Genomic DNA, 13,132 nt, shown 5'->3' on the forward strand with positions numbered 1-13,132 from the left:
AAATATTGAGTAGAGCTCTCCTAACTTTCAAGTCAGGAATTTGTGAGTGGTGTTCTGTTCCTCCTTGGGAACAGGAAAAGGATCTGCAAAGACTAGCATCAAAAGACTTTTCCAGATAGGATCAAGGTCATCTTCTGAAGTTAAAATGGCTTTTCCTTTCTCCTTATGTTCTGATTAACTAGGTGAGCCTAGATCATCAAGTATAGAATATAAAATATTAAGAGATGTCAAGAAATTGTCAGGACAAGTTGATACCTTTAAAAAAAAAAAAAAAAAAAAACATGGTTCAAACAGCTTTTACTCTAGCCAGCTAATCCCTAACTGTCTAATATATCAATGGACCGGCATAAGCTGCTCATCGAGAAGATCTTCTTTTGAGTTTTGTGTAATGGTGTAAGGCAGCTTGGAAATCAGTAAACTAAAATCAGCCTGCTGTGAAAGTGATGGTTTGAGTCACTATTCTTCTAGGGAAATGCCTGTGTCCATGTTAATCCATCAGAAGATTTAGCATCACCTAATTTATCATCATAGTTATGGGCAGAAAATAGAGATTTTTTTCCTACAAGTATAATCTCTTAGATATTTTCTCCTATTTTCCAATTTTATTGGCACAGTTTGTCCAAAATTTTGTGATATTAACAATAAAATCGTTTATTGTATAGGCTGTAATGTTCAACAGACTTTCCTTAGAATCCTTATTCTGAACTTGCTTCTTAAGGACTTTGATATGAACTTACTTTAGTTTCTTCATCGGTAAAATGGGCATATAATGTCTATTTAATATAGTGGTTATAAGGCTTAAATTAGACATTGAATGAAAAGCACTCAATATATACTAAAGATTTAATGCATTGCAGTTAGTATAATATCATTGTTGTCAATATCGGGGACCATGAGTTTTAGAAGCCTTATATAAGGATCATGAGTTTTCAGTAGCACTGCATAGAGATTTTAGACTTAGGTAGCATTAAGCTGTATGTCTCCTGTGCACGAGATTACTTGAAGAGTCAGGGTTAGAAGGGCTGGAAGATCCATTGGTGGAGCCAGAGGCCAGGACACAGCTGTGGGCAGCATGACGTAGTCCTAATAATACCTCATCTGGACAAAGGAGGGAGGCGGAGACTTCTACTCCACTCCCCCGGACTCAATCACAATGGTTAATGGCATAAATTAATAAAAATAAGTTAAATAATAAAATTGAATAATAATATAAGAGGATAAGTAGAGGTATTAAAATAAAGCAATGAAAGAAATATATGCATTTAATAAACCGAGGCATTATGCTGAGTGAAAAAAGCCAATAAGAAAAGTTTCATTATGCATGATTCCCTTTATATAACATTCTCTAAATGGCAAAATTATAGATGGATAACATATTAGCAGTTACCAGGGGCTGGGAATGAGGGGATGTGGATTCACATAGCACAGGAAAGTTCCTTTCTGCTGATGGAACAGTTCTGTACCATGATTGTGGTTGGTGGTTACATGAATCTATACTTGTGATAAAATTTCATAGAACCACACACACACACACACACACACACACACACACACCAGTGCATGTAAAAACTGCCAAAATCTGAATGTCTATAGTCTAGTTAACAAAATTATGTTAATGTCAATTTCCTGGTTTTGATATTCTATTATAGTTCTATAAGATGTTACCATTGAGGGAAGTTTGTTGAAAGGTTCATGGGGCTCTCTGTACTATGCTTGCAACTTTCCATGAGAATGTAACTGTTTCAAAATAAAAAGCTAAATTTAGACACGAAGAAGATTGAGGAAATAATCACAAAAGGCCTAAAATGCAGAATTTTTAATAATTAAGTAGCAAAGCTATTTAAGCATAAAATCAATAAAATATAGATAGATTTGATTACATAATTTTTAAAAATCTGCATTTCCAAACACACCATGAATAAATGGAAAAAGTAAATACGAACCGTGAAAATTATTTACGGCAAGATTGACGAAGAGTTGCTCCCAAGAATGTATAAAGAGCTTTTCTTGTTAAAATAGAAAAAGCTAACACTCCCAGAAAAAGGGGGTAATAATATGATGGCATAATTAACAAGAAACAAGAAATGACAAGTAAACATACAAGAAGTATTTAACTCTTGTAATAATCAAAAGCAGATTTTAAAAATAAGAAACTTTTGATATGAAATCAGAAAACATGTATTCTCATATAGTAGCCAGTATATGCAGATGGAAAAGGGACTCTCATACAAATGAAGATGGGAGTGTGATCTGGTACAACTATGCTAGAAGGTAAATTTGCAAAAACATATACCAAAAGCTTAAAGAGAAAAAAATATGATACTTTAATTCAAGTATTGTCAATTTAAGAATTTATCCTACCAGATAATAGGGTTTTATGAACAAAACAATTCATCAGAATGGTATTTTTATAAATGAAAAATTGGAAATATTAAAAACATGTAATTGGCTAAATAAATTGTCATCTCTTTACCACAGATCCATTAAAACTGTTATTTTAGAAGTACACTTATTAACATAGAAAGATGTTTATGATTTCCTGTTAAATGAATAGACAATATAAAGATATATTTTGTTAATAAAAACTAGCTTCTTATTTTCTCCTGACTTTCTCTAATTTTTATTGTTTAAAGTTAGCAGTTGCAGTATTTAAATTATATTTTGAATGATATAAATTTTATCTTATCATTTGTAATTAATTTATCTTTTAAAAATAATAGTGTTTATTTTTCTCTTAAAATTCTTATTCAAAAGGAAAAGACATTCAATATTACAAAAATACATAATATAGAAAGTAATATAGCCCCCAGTGATAACTACTCTCAAAAAGAAAACTATAGCATTTTATCACAGAAATAAAATATGCCAAATTAAATTTAAAACTGAATATAAAAAAGAAAATAAAATTCACCTACAGTACTTTTCCTATGAAACATGAATATCAACCCCAAATCTTTTTTGTGTTCAGCTGGATTAACACTCTTTACATTTATTCTAGATCTTATAAAAGCAAAGCAATGGATAAATTCCAAAAGAGAAACCATATATCCTCTATAATAACATAATAATGATATTACAATATAATTGCAATCATTTCAATAGAAAAATAATAATGAAACTATTAAAGCAAATACTTCATACCTTCTAGTTGTGTGGAATCTTGTTATGGTTTCTCTTGATTGACCAGGAAAGTTGATCTCAAAGAAAAGAAACGAAGTTTAAACACATTATGGGTGTTATTGTTCCCCATCATAAATTTTGCCTTTTTCTAAACACCCGATTGTATGCTGTGAAGTCCACGATATAATCTTGAGTATGAAATAATATGAGGATTTTGGAAAATAACATTTCAACAGAGTATTTTCCATTTATTAGTTTCATGGTGTTGATAGATATTTATAAAATGGAAGGTTTGATTTAAAATACAACATCATCAATAACAAGTTAACCTGGGTGATTAACTTTATTTTCTGAATTTTTGTGGACAATAAAAATCTTCTATATCTACCTTTATGGACAGAGGCTGTGATCTTTACCCTAAATTTGCAGTAGCCTTAGCTGACTAAAGTTGCAGGCTTCTAAGGCATGAAAAAAATCATGATATTTAAATGACACCAATTTTCCCTTGTCTTTTGATAGCAAAAAAATACATTATTGGTGATTTTAATTCTAAATATTTTGGTTGCAATGTTCATTAAAAGGAGCTTATCCTTACTGATTGGAGAAGTGTAATAGCAAAGATTTGGAAATATTAACAAGGAAGCAAGAAAAAGAAACCACGGATTTTCATGGTTATTATTATTCAGCATTAAAATTTTGTGAGAGTAGACATTTAATTCTTTAAACATGTGTTTCATGCTTTTTCACATGATTCTTTTTTCTTTGCCTCTATTACCACACTATTCAGTAAGTGGAAAGTCAGAATTTAACATGACGAATACTCTAGAAATGTTTCTACAAAACCTAAAAAGAAACTCCGAATAGAATGAACGTGACTCCTGTATCTGTTATCTCACTAAAATATTCATGTCTCAAAAGAGTTGCCATAACAGAATCTACACTGGCGTGAAAAGAAGATATGTTCTTTTTCCCTTGTGAATATTTGCAAAATAGACTAATAATGATATTGTATTAAATGGCTTTTTCAGGGAGCTGACTCTAATTCCTCACATTTTTGTGTGTTTGTGTTTGGGTAGGTTGTGTTAAGGGTGATTTTTTTGCTATCGTTCTGCTCTATTTTTAAGGGTAAGAGAAAAATTGTTACTACTCAGGATGACTAAGGAAGTCTGTTTGAATCACGGAAGAATGCGACCCTGTGGTTCTAGAAGAAAAGCAGAAGCAAGGAATGCCTTATAGAAACAAGATCTATTGTTTCACCAATGGAGAGTCAGCTGACATGGTTAAGGTGAAGTGGATTTTCTCCCCCTTTAATAAACACACAGCCAACACCTGGGCTATTTGGAAGGTTTCTTCTTGGAATAATCATTAAATTATTCATTTGACCAACTTATTAGGAGTTAAGCTCTGTGCTAAGCACTAAAAATGCAAATATAATTAAGATATGATCCCCATCTTTGTAGAATGTCATAAAGGTAGGAGAAGCAGAAAACTAAACAAATTCTTGTCATGCATTATGATTATTTTTTAAAAAGTAAAAAGTACCAAAGAGAAGCCGAGAATTGTGATACATCTTTTTTTCAGGGGAAGGTTCAATATCTATTCAAAAAAGTAATAGAACTATATTTTGCAGGATAAATGAGATTTTGTCTAACAACTGGTATAGAAATGATAATCCAAATAAAGAGAAGAGTACACACAACCTTTCGTAGTCCAGCACAGATAGAGCTTGAGAGTGGTGTGGCAAATAGACTCTTTGGTGCCCCTCTCCACCCCATGATCCCCACCTCCTGGTCTTCATACTATTGTGTAATCCTCTCCTCTTGAGGGGTGGCAGGATCTGTCACTTGTTTTTAACCAATAGATATGGCAAAGGCGATAGATTGTCCCTCCTATGATTCTGTTATATTACATAAGACACCTGTTTTGGTAGCAGATAGCTAGGAGACTCTTCTTGCTGGTTTGATGAAGCAAGCAGCCATTTGAGGAAACCCACATGATAAAGAAGCATGGGCAGCATCAAGGAGCTGTGCACAGCCTCCAGCCAATAGCCAGCAAGAAGCTGAATGCCTCAGTCCTACAACCATAAGGAAAGGAATTCTGCCGACAACCTAAGTGACTCTGGAAATGGATCCCTTCCCTGGTGGAGCCTCCAGCCTCCCTGGCCAGCACCTTGATTGCAGCCTTGTGAGACCCTAAGAAGAGAATGTAACTAAGGCGTGCCAGACTCCTGACCCACAGAAACTGTGAGATAAATTATCTTGCTTTAAATTGCTAGGTCTGTGGTAATTTGTTATACCACAATAGATAACTAATACAAATAATGAAAAGAAGTGGAGAGGAAGACAAGGAGATAGATCAGAGAGGGCCTTGTGCGTCACACTGATGATGGATTAGAGAATGTACTAGTAGAATAAAAAATACCAGTCAAGTTACTATTTCAAAAGCCTTCTGAAGAGGTAATAAGGACTTGAACTAAGCAGGTGAAGGGTAAATGAAGAGACATACCTCAGGTTGATAGTTGAGAAGCAAAGCAATTCTAGGCATAAGATGCAACAAGCAAAACCCAATACCCCCCAGCACCACCCCACCACACACACACACACACACAGAATACTTATCTTTATTAAAAATATAGAATAATCTAAAAATCACTTCTTTAATTTATACTTATTAAACGTTTATTTTATTCTACGTACTGTATTTTTTCAACTGGACATAGTAAGGAAAATAACTAATAAGAAAAAAACACACATTTCTACAAGACTTGATTCAAAGAAAATAAAAGAAATGTCACCATGTGATTGATCCAGTCTACTCTCTGTGACATTGGCTCCAAGAGGCATAATGTGGCTGCTGTTTTAAGCTTGAAGTTCTGACAATATCTCTGGAATCCATTAGTTTTCTTCAATACCTTCATGATTATGACAAAGAGCTCAACAAAGCTTGTCTAGAAAATATTAATCTGACCCAGGAAAAGAGTAGAGTCATTATACTAAGCCATCTAGGAGATGTAAAGAAAGAGACATTAAGAACCTAAAAATATATCAATACTGAGGAGAAAACATCAGAAAAAAACACGGTAAATATACCTACAGTACCCAGGAGTACTGTTTCCTGTTTTAACTCTAGATCCCAGATTAATTCCTGTACTTCATTTCCTTTCTTTGTCATGATAATTAATTAAATTGCCCAATTATATTTGGAAGATATCTATATTTTTAGTCTATAGTTTATCATCTTTTAGAGATAAACTTCTTGATTTTATTCCCTACTGGAAAAGCAGAAATAGTTATCATATTTTAATAATAATCCCAATCATTACGGGGTCAGCTTCATCAAATTTAGCAGATTGAAGCAAGAGGTGAAGAAATTTAAGATAAAACTTGTCCCAAAATATGGTCAATATAAAAAGGGTTATTTTTTTCCTTCATTTGTACAAAATTGGAGACCAAGCTCACTTAAGCATAAAGACTTTCACGTTGTCTAATAGTAGGAGAAGTTGTCTTGTCTTTGACATCCTAACTCTATAATGTCGATTCTCTTTAATATGTATATACACCAAGGTTTACTTCAAAATAGACCAGTATCATATTCATGGAACATGTGTTACCACCCATAATCCCTCTACTCTATGAGCTCCTTAAAACTGGAAAACAAGTTTTGTTTGCTAGCTAATCTTCAAAGAGGTCCTTATAATGAACCATGTCTCCCAGTATTTGTGCCCTCAAGGAGTCCCTTCTCCTTGAATCTGGCTAATGCTGTGACAAGTTTATAGCTGATACAATGTAATAGAAATTGTTCTGTTTGACTATCAAGGCTGTGTAAGAAGAGCCTTGCAGTTTTTGCCTTGATGTCTGGGAACGCTTCCTCGGGAACGTAAGATTTTGGACTACCGTGGGACTGTCAGGTTTCAAGGAAACACAAGGTGATCATGTGGAGAGAGCTTGTGGAGAGACAGGTCCCCAGCCAACCTCTAACTCTTCCAGCCATTCCTGCCCAGGTGCCAGGAATGAGTGAAGAAGACATCCTGGTCATCTAGCCACCCAAGTGAGCCAACACTTGATTCCATTCTCCTGAGACACTCTAAGAACAGACTAGCTGAGTCTGCCCAACCCACAGAACTGTGAGAGAGAAGAGCAAATTGTCATTTTAAGCCACTAAGTTTTGGGATGCTTTATCATGTGGCAATAGATAACTGGAATATTTATTCACTGGGAAAACTGGTGTGTTGCCTTTACTGGTACATTTGCCACCTGTTACGTCATGAAAAGGTTAAGTACAGAGGGTTGAATTTGACTTGAATTGCATTTTTTAAGAGTAATTTTTTACACACATGTATAAGCAAGAGCTTACCTGCCTTTTTGACTTTCTAATAGTTTTGTTTCTCATTTGATGAGCATTTTAGCACTGGCAGAAGTATTCAAAAAAATGATTTCAAAAATTGCTTTCTCTTATTTCTGAAAAGATCAAAATGTGGAGTCATGCACATAATAGATGCAGGCCTCTGCCAAAATTTATTTTTCCACTCAAAATTTATCCAAACCTTCAATTTTTACTAAGAAACATATCTTTCTTGGAACACTTAGTTTCTCTTACTTTCCATGCCTGCGGTAGCAGTTGGCTTATTTATCAGGACCATTTACGTCATTTGATTACTGAATCAAAGAATTTAACACGTATATTTGAGTGGAAGTGATATGCCAGGCACTACAGGAGGTGCTGGGAATGGAACAGTAAACAAGGCTCACTTGGTCCCTAACCACTTGGAGCTGACAGATTTGTGGAAATGACCATCACCAGAGGTCTCCAAACTTTCTCTGTTCGCAGACCTCTTATTTTCTAAATAAGTTTTTTCACAATGCCTGTAGACAAAAAGAAGTACCTAACATTCCATTTAGTAAGTAGTGAAGACCAAACAATTTAATAAGTTGTTTTGGTCTAACAACTTAGTACATATAAATAATGCACATCAATTTAAAGAAAAAGTAATACGTTAGTTTGTTCTTGAATAACCACAGTTCCTTAGTAATAAGATGTGAGCAGCTGTTGGACACTACACACATTCTCGGATGTTGGAATCAGATTGAACACCACCATGCTTCCACATTGATTTATACATGGTGATTTCTTTTTATCACAAGAACCACTGAAAACTGGCTTTCTAAGGATATGATGACATCATACCTACTAGCACCATCTAATATGGAAACTCTGAACTATCCTGGGCTTGTAGTTCACATATTTCCAACTGGTGCTGAGTACCACTAAGTTTCTTTCAAACTTTTAAAATTTAAAAATTTTGAATATCCTGTGGCACCCCTATGAGTTTACTGCAATGTCCCACTGTGCCTGCATGTGCAGTCTGAGAACCAAAGACGAGACAAAGCATGCAGAATAACATAGCCTGGCTGATGGGTGAGAGTTGGATGATCGCATGGATTGCTCTCCCAAGTTCAGCACAGCTCAGCTGCCAGATTAAAGTTTGATGTCAATTTGCTTCATCAAAATAACAACATGGCAAAGTCCGTCAATGCTCTGAAGTATTTGTGAGCAAAATTATGTCTATTAAATTATTGAAATCCAATAGTCAATTATATCTAAATAGAGTTTGAAATTACATGATTAATTAGTCATGACAGGAGCTATAAATGCAGAAAAAAGTTATATAAAACATATAGAGTACACATTTCTCCGTTGGATACAGTGTATTTTGTCTTTTAACATGAAAAGTGACAAACTTTTCCTTCGATTTCAGAAGCTCATTATGATTGTGGAGACAGAAGTCTTGTCCGGCCAGATACGGTACCTAGAAAAAACAACTTAGAACTTTTATGACCCATTTATTGTATGATTCACAGACTATAAAATATCCTATACCTACTTGGAACAAATTAGACTACTTTATCCAAAAGATAGCTCAGGTTTTATCTACAAAATAAGATGTAAGGATTTTGTTATTATGCTAAAAGTAGTTAAAGGTACAAAAATCTCATGACAAGGTCCTTTAGGTATCTTTATATTGTATCATTTAATAAAAAGAGAAAGATCTTGAAAAAGAGGAAATTACTCCGTAAAATATCAAATTAAATTACCTTATATTTCAAGAGCACTTATTATGTGTCAGGCTTTTAACATGTACTCACAGCTAACAATAAAAATTTTTTTGTTTACTATTGTTAACCAATTGAATTGTCTAGAGCAGAAATTGCCCATTGCCAACCCATTGGCCACCTTCTCTTAGGAGTAATGTTTTCTAGCCTACACCACTTATAAATGTTTGAATGTAAAATTAACATTGAAAATTGAGCTGTTTCCCAAAGAAATCTGGATTATGAGCTCCTTATGTACATTCGAAGATCTGGTAAGCTTGGCCTTGAATGAATTAGCTGGTGCTATGTGGGGGTGTGTCTTTAAATGGGAAGTTCACTATCCAGTTTATCACATTCCCCACTGTTCGCTATTTCATTATACCTGACATCGCACTTAATCATAATTCATGCCTGCCCTGTAGGCATTTGAGTTTGTGAGTTCCACTAGAAGATAGCTGATTGATCCAGACAATGTCTAAATCATAAGGATGATTGCAGAATGATGATAATATAGGACAAATAAAATATACTCTTAGTTTGACAGAACACACCCATATGTCAGCTTTCTTTTCCCACACCTTTGCAAGAAGGGCAAAAGGGAAAACAATACTTAACCTACCACTTCAATCACAAGCAGGTTTTATAAACTCAACTCACCGTGTAAATTTCAGGGGTGGGAGCTTTTTCGGAAAGCAATTAATGAGAAGTAGAAATTGTAGAAAAAATAATAAATTACCTGGATTCAGTGTGGAGATCTGAAGACAGCTAAAAGCAAATATCATTTTCCCAGCAAGGTTATTTAAATTACTATTTAAATTACAGATTAAATAAAATCTATAAAGGATAGAAAACTGTAAATGACTAAAAGGAAATAAAAATATCTCATTTCGGCCCTCCATGAAGCTAACCATCCATTTTAAATATAATTTGCATGTTTAATTCTTACATTTATTTATTTTTGTATTCTTTTAATTTTAAAAACAATTTGAGATGGTTTGTAAAATTAAGTACAATGTAGAATAGTGTCATTAAAATGCAGAAAGACGTAGAACACAAGGGGATACGCATCCCAGTTGATTCAGAATTATTAGTGTATTTGTACACTACATGTAGAAAAAATTTCTTGGCATCTAAAACGAAAATTTATATATATCTATAGATACTTTGTAAATAATTCTGTCTGTGATAGAATGGATACAAATTTATCTAAACAAACATTCTTGCATAAGATTCAAAGGTAAATGTAACATGAGATGCATTATTTATAATGATGTTTGGCCATATACTAAAAAAGAAAATAATGATAGCTGAAACAAGTGTAATAGGCAGAATTCTAAGATGTCTGGCAAGATTCCCACTCCCTGACATATGTTCTCCGTAGAACCCTTTCCACTTGAGTGTGGGATTATGAATATAATGGATTTCAACTTCATGATTAACTTGTACTATATGTCAAAGGTGGAGGGATTTTGAAGATGCCACTAAGATACCAAATCAATTGCCTATGAGTTGACCAAAAGGGAATTATCCTGGGTGGGCCTGACCTAATCAGGAGAGCCCTTAAAAGAAGAGGTTGAGGCACCATACCAGAGAACCTCCTGCTGGATTTGAGGAGTAAACTACCATGTTATGAGAGGCCTACGGGGAACACAATGTGGTGAAGACCTCCAGGCAGTCTCCAAGATCTGAGAGCCATCCCTGGTTGGTGACTAGCAAGAAAAAGATGCTACAACCACTGTGAACTGAATTCTGCCAACCAAGGAGCTTAGAAGAGGCCTCAGAGCATCATAGGAGATTTCGGTCCCAGCCAATGCCTTGATTTCAGGTTTGTGAGACTCTGAGCCAAGGTCACAGCTAACCCATACCTGGATTCCCGATTCATGGAATCTGTGAGATAATAAATGGGTGTGGTTTTAAACCACTAAGTTTGTGGTAAATTGTGCAGCAATAGATACAGAAAGATAGAATTTCATTTTTGTTTCATGTAAAACTAGTCCAGAGATGAGTCCAAGACTGATATGTTGTCTGAGTCCTCAGGATCCAGGTGGCTCTATCCTATTGCTTTGCCTTTCTTACTATGCCACCACTTCATGAGGCAAAATTGTGGTTCAAAATCCAGCCATCACATCTACTAGTAAATAGAAGGAAGAAAGAGGGCATGCCCCTTCCTCATTAAGTCCAGGAGTCCATTACACTTGTGCTTTTCTCTACTTGGCTGTTATTAGCTACCCAGCCATGCTAGGTACATGTGTGGTTGAATAAAGGAAGGATTTTGACAATCTACAGAGGCTACAGGAAGCTAGCATGCCATTGGACTATCTCATTTAAATGAAAGCTATCTTAAGGGATAGATTATAACAAACTTGTGCTTATGCTATGTTACTTTTGGGAGAGGAATCCATATGCTGTACGAATTAAATTATAAAGACACTCGGACTTTGTATCAAATCAGTTCCACAATTTACTATGTGGCTTGAGAGACATGCATAACTTCTCTGAGCATCAGTTTGTTTTTGTAATCCATAAAATTTAGGCAATTATTCCAAAGTGTAGGCATTGTTGGGAAGATTAAGTAAAAACACAAAGAGGCATAGGAAATGAACTGCCAGTTCTGAAATGTTACACTGCAGAATACTAGCTGCCTTCACTTACTAAGGAGTGTACGTCATGAGGTTGCACTAGAGAGGAATACTATTTTTATCAAATAAGAGTTTTTTACATCAGCTTCAGCATTTGGACAAATATGTAACTGTAACTACAGATCACTGCAGTACATAACATAGATAGGAAAAAAAAATGAATATGTGTTTTTAATCTACCACTTTGTCCACAACTTACCTAAACACTAAAGGAACATGAAATGGAATTCTGAGAGAATTGTCAGGGATGAATTGTTTCCCAAAAGTGCTGCCATATAACTGAACAAAATAATCTATTTGATAAGGCCACTTAGCATAGTCAATTTAAATATCAAAGAATATCTTTTAAGAATAATGTATGACATAAAATTGATATTTACTTACTTTGTTGATCATTAACCAACAATTTCAGCTGCCACTTAAGGTTGCTCCTGTTTGGATGTAGGAAAGCAGTTCTGTTAAGGAAGAGGAGGTCTAAGTTTCCCATTTACTACAGCTGGTGGACATTCACCTATTTCCTTGTTGGATAATATATATTTGTTTACTGAGAAGGTTAAAATGAAATCAGGGTGAGGGGATTAAGACAGAGTCCTATTTTCGTCATCCAAGATATTTAAATCACCTGGTTTATTTGTCAAAGAAATCTTTTCTCTGTGCTCTGATTTTAGCTGTAGTACCAAGAAATAGGCTTTGAAAATGTATTAATAGACTGAACATTATGATAGGTTTTATGATTCAGACTTGGGATAGTTCCTATAAGTGGAAGCAAAATCTGACGAGAGACTTAGAAATGCGGCAAACACAGACCGTCCCACAGAACTATTTCACTATTCTCAATCACTTGCTCTATAAGATAAGATAACATATAGCACAATGATCAGAATTGGGGTGACCATAACTAAATTTGATCCTCTCTCACAAAAGATATTAGATTAAATGATCTAGTCTTATGATTTTGTTTAGAAGAAAGATGATTATGTTTTAAGGGGATATGCAGAACACTAATTGGTCCTATATATTTTGGATTAATGCATGTGTGAATTGAAAGTGTTTTTGTTAGATATATATCTCTCCAATAAAAAAAATATATGTATATAGAGCTGAGGGTGTGTATATATATACATATTTCTCAGTATATGTGTGTATACATACATACACATATACCTTATAGACATTTGTGTATCTACATGTGTAGTACATACATTTGCATTTCAAGAATAGTAGCAGTAGCAAATTCCTTTATAGCAAAGGCAAATAGAAATTTTAGAAAATTTATATCCATTC

Source organism: Equus caballus, chromosome 21 (genome assembly GCF_041296265.1).
Source record: "Equus caballus isolate H_3958 breed thoroughbred chromosome 21, TB-T2T, whole genome shotgun sequence".
NCBI classification, from domain to species: Eukaryota; Metazoa; Chordata; class Mammalia; order Perissodactyla; family Equidae; genus Equus; species Equus caballus.